At 35.2% G+C, this 5,200-nt stretch overlaps 1 long non-coding RNA gene across 2 annotated transcripts; it reads right to left on the bottom strand.

The window, feature by feature from the left end:
* Positions 1-1,752: 1,752 nt before the first annotated feature.
* LOC142173346 (uncharacterized) lies at positions 1,753-4,953 on the bottom strand. Of its 2 annotated transcripts, none has more exons than XR_012703109.1 (3): positions 4,125-4,953; positions 3,015-3,229; positions 1,753-2,409 (listed from the first exon to the last, which is right to left on the bottom strand). It is a non-coding gene; the product is annotated as an uncharacterized LOC142173346 (long non-coding RNA). The 2 variants fall into 2 exon arrangements; XR_012703108.1 differs by having other exon boundaries at positions 1,767-2,409; positions 3,060-3,229; positions 4,125-4,942.
* Between the last annotated feature and the right edge of the window lie 247 nt (positions 4,954-5,200).

Raw genomic sequence — 5,200 nt, forward strand, 5'->3', positions numbered from 1 at the left:
ACACCAGTTGATATTTTTCTTTCAGTACTCTCAGAGGGCCACTGATTAGCATCTTCAGACAACTCATCAAGAATTGTAACTATCTCCTTTGGAGTCTTCTTCATCAACGGGCCTCCAGCTGCATTGCTCAATGTTCTACGTGAGGCCGATGTCAATCCATCCCAAAAGTCCTAGAGTTGCATCTAGAGTTCAATTCCACTATGTTGATACTTTCTAACTATCTCCTTAAACCTCTCCCATGCTTCAAAAACAGTTTTGGTCTCTTTCTGGCAGAAGTTGTGGATTTCTTGTCTAAACTTGCCCGTTTTAGCTGAGGAGAAATATTTATCAAGGAATATTTTGGTCATCTCCTCCCATGTTCTAATCGATCCTGTGGGTAAGCTTTGAAGCCACTGCTTTGCGTCATCTTTGAGTGTGAAGGGGAACTTTCTTAAGTACACATCATCTTGTGACATACCATTGTATTGAAAGGTGTTCATAATCTCCTCGAAGTCCATGAGATGTGTGTTTGGATCTTCGTTCATCTTGCCTCTGAAGACACATCAATTCTGAAGGATTTGAAGCAACCCTTGCTTCAACTCAAAATTGTTAGCTGCAATTGGAGGTGGTCTAACACTTGATAAGCCTTGATTGTATACCAGTCTAGCATAATCACCCAGTGGTCTCCCAGGCATGAGAGCTATATTTCCGAACTGGTCTGCAACCAAGGGTTAATTTTGAGCAATTCTCCGACCCCTCTCTTCTTCATAGATAATATGTGCATCTCTAATAGCTGCTTCCTCAGCATCCCGTGCAGCTTTTTCTCGTTGTTGGGCTGCCTTTCTTATAGCCAAATCTACATTATCATCATCGTTCCCAGCCATAGTTCCTTTGTTTAAGGATTGTCCAACCTTTTCTAACATCTCGGTGAGATTTTTTTCCGTCCTAAGCTGTCGCAGTTGTTTTTCTATCTCGGGCTCGTATGGTAGTACTTCTTTCGCAGAGGCTCGAGTCATGCACCAATCTAAATCTGTAACCTGCGCACAGTCAACAAACACCAACTGTAAAAAAGGAAAAATAAAATAAAATAAAAATAAAAATTCTTGAATTAGCACTACAAATTATTTCAAACACTATTGATTGCCAATCCTCGGCAACGACGCCAAAATTTGACGAGCGCAAAACGCAACACAAAATTATTGCTCGCTAATCAAATATAGTATAGTATAATATCGTATCCACAAGGATTGGATTTAAACAATATTCTCGTAGTTTCTAGCTTGGTTGCAATCCAAAATAATCAACAGTTGAGATTTATAAGATGTCTAACTAAAATTAACTAAGAATATAAAGCTATTGACTAATGACAGTCGAAACAAGGAATAAGCAAGGAAGGTTATCAATGAGAGAAGATAGAGTTTTGATATGATATGTGCAAGATAATTATTCGGTATCTAACTCTATCTAATTCACTTCTATTATTTAAGTGAGTCTCTTGAATTCACTCAATTATTAGTTCAAACATTCAGCAAAAACTCCTCTCTCGATTAAGTTTTAACCTTACAAGATGAACCAATGTAAGCATGTGAAGATATGCAAGAATTCGTAGTGGATTGGTATTTAGGAAAACCTCTTTCGATTATTCTTCTAACTAGGTTTAATCAATGATTCAACTAGCCTCTTTCGATTACTAAGAAGAATTAATGAACTCAACCAACAATATAATGCAAAGATATCACAAGTTATGCCTCTCTCGATTACATGAACTAGTGAATATAGATGCAACAACTAAATCATCCAAAAATGCTTTAATACATAAAACTACAGTTATAATCCACAAACAATTATCAATACACCAAATCTATCAAACCCTAAAGAGAACTACTCCATAGATATGGAGAAGTTTATCACAAATATAATTAGAGTATAGGAAAACATAAATTCAATCCAAACTCGGTTCTTGAGTGAGGAAGGAATGATGAAATCTTTGTTCTTATGTTCTTCCAACTCCTCCTTAGCCTCCTTAGGTCCAAAGTATGTCAAAAGTCCAAAGAATAACATTTTTTCATGTATTTATACCAAGTAGGATCAGACCAAGACGAAACCACATTCTCCTAGATGAAATAGGACATTGTCTCTATAAAAATTATACAGGCGCACCGCATGGGGCGATGCGCCATACAGGGCATTAATGGAGAAATTCAGAGAGTCAAATCTATCAGGCAGTAGGAAATAGGCAGTCGCGATGCCCTACGCGTCGCGACAGTGGGGATTTCTCATAGTACAGATCAAATTTTAATTTTTGACGTCCAGACTTGGTCTTCGACCCCCAAACACGATCCCGATTTAATCCCTTGGGCTTTTACTCATACTTTAAAGCTCCAGATCGCTCAATTCATTCCATAACATCTACATAGCTTGGAATCACTCCTACAAGGCATAAAATACACAATAAGTGCAAAACACAACCAATTAAAACTCAAACACAAATAAAGTGCAGTGAATTAGAGTGCAATAAGCGACTAAAACACGTAATTATAACCTGCCATCACTCGCTTAAAAACTCTATAACTGCTCAACTCCAATATTTGCACACATATGTAAAAGTATAATATACTCACATAGGCACAGTACTTAGTAAGTATCACTAATTATTTTTGAGTTGGGTTAAAGGTGAGAATTTAGTCAAAATACTCTCTTATTTACCTGTGCAATTCATATATATAAAAACAATCGAGAAAATTCACAAAAGCAGCATAATAAGCTAATCACAATCAAACCATATAATAATATCAGAATAGAGCATATAAAGCGATACACCATATCTCGCTAGCAAGTCCAATGCATGTATTAGTGCATAAAAATAATGTATATCTATTGATATACACAACTAAGCGCTTATATAAATGCCCATTAACAAGTTCTATGCATGTGTGTAATGCATCAAAATAGCATATATAATGACATGCACAATTATTGTGTGTAAGAATGCATGAGTAGAATAAAGCATCACTTAAACCAAATAAAGTTTCCACCTTTATGCTCAAATCAATCAGTATCACAAATCAACCAAAGCTTACCAGTTTCTCACAAACCCGCGTGTAAGCCATCAAGAGTGAAACATCTGAGGACGATTCATGTGGATCTAAATATGACATAAACGGTATTTCAAATCCTTTACGCCTTACAGGAACATGATGTAATATGCCATAACTGATATCTCAACAGGAATGTGAATCCACACGCCTAACTGCATGGCAAAAGCAACATGTTCAACATAACTCGCATGCACAACTCAACGTACCAAAATCACATCTATGTGTGAACCTCATATGCAAATAAAGATACATATGTTTAGTGCATGACTATCAAGAGAGTATCTGACATACATATAACCTATCATGTTAAACTAGCATGTGAAGAGATGCCTATAACATGATACCAGCATACAAAGATGCACAAATAGTCATGACTGAAAGATTAAAAATAATTAGTGTATGACTAACAAGTAACTCATGTAATCCAATATACATAACACTATCACATTAAACTAGCATGTAAAAAAAATACCTTTAACATAATACTAGCACGAATAAGATGCTCAAGTAGTCATACAATAATTAAATCAAGTAAAGTAAAGCATATGAAGCTTATCCTTCTACCCGAATATAGAATCACATGACATTCGCGTATACGCTCGTCACCTCGCATATACATTACTGACAACATATAGCACATAGCAAGCAAGACGATTTGAGAAAAATTCTCTCTAAGGTCAAGTCTTAATTTAACTTGGGCCAAGCATACGCTACTCCTGAAGAACACCCTTGTCTCGGTCCAAATCCGCAGGGTGTCAAATAAAGCTATTGGACTCACTAGATCAATCAAAATCTAAAGTTAGGTCAAAAAGTTAACTCAAAGTCAAACTCGATCTCACATGTTCAAACTCAAAAACCAAAGTCAAATCCTGTTAATCCATAACCTCACGAGTTCAAATCTATGCTTATATTACGTCATTTAGGAATTCAAATTATCATTTAGATGATTCTATGTTTTCTCCAAAATTTCGCCTTCAATTCATATTTATAACATAAAATTGATAATAGATTCATGATGTATTTACAAATTCGAGTTAGATCACTTACCACAACGTTGTAGATGATAAATCCTTGAAGAATTGCTTCAATCCAAGTTTTCTAGCTTCAAAAATGATGAAATAAATGAAGGCTATTTAAACAAAAGGGTCAAATCTCTAAAAAATTACCCTATCACACCACGCCTTACAACGTGCAGGTCTGTTCCGATGGAGCTTGCTGGGGTTTCATACAAATCTCCCCCAAACACGCCAAAAACTCACCAGGACCCCTCCAAATTATCCTGACATATCCATATATGAACTCTTCCAAAGGCTCGAAATATGAAACGAAGGGCCACAAACCAAAATGAAGACTCAAGTCAACTTAAAGAATCTTTATAGTTCTAACTCTTATATAATAGCACCAAAATGCTCTAGAGCGCCTTGGGTCTTATTTCGAATATATATACAAGTTCAAATAAAATATATAAATTTATTGGAAGCTTTATAACATAAACTAAAGTGAATTACAAGAGTCGGAGGGTAAGGTGCTACTTAAGCTCTTTAAGCATCATAATAGCATGATAAGGTTATAAATCATTTCCTAGCCCATTCAAGGTTTAAATCACCCATAATTGCAAGTCACAAAATATCATTCAAACCTACTCAAAGTCTCAAACTAGAGAATGAGATGCTCGAAATCAAAATGACTGATTGAATCATTACTAAAAGTCTTCAAATAGTAACTAATCTTTTTATACATTAGATTGTAGCTGAGCTATAAACAAATAAATTAGAAAATAGGTTGCTCCTACGAATATACAAAAGTTCATCATGGCAAAACATTAATGTTCCACCCTTATTTGTGAGACATCTTGTTGAGATTTTGTGCATTGAGTACTATGGTACATTTGTCTTAGTTCCAGGGAGATTTAGATGCTCCTTTTGGAGATATCTTTTGATAATAGATTAGCATTGCTATATGCGAGTCAAAGTTGGTATTCACAGATTTTCCTTTTACCAAAATAATTTTCAATAATGGACAAGACACTATTAACTATTTTTCAAAATGATAGTTATACTAGAGTGCTTTTTACATCAATATACTATGCGCATTGACTTGCAAACATACTTTTGCTTTGTTAG

Source organism: Nicotiana tabacum, chromosome 19 (genome assembly GCF_000715075.1).
Source record: "Nicotiana tabacum cultivar K326 chromosome 19, ASM71507v2, whole genome shotgun sequence".
NCBI classification, from domain to species: domain Eukaryota; kingdom Viridiplantae; phylum Streptophyta; class Magnoliopsida; order Solanales; family Solanaceae; genus Nicotiana; species Nicotiana tabacum.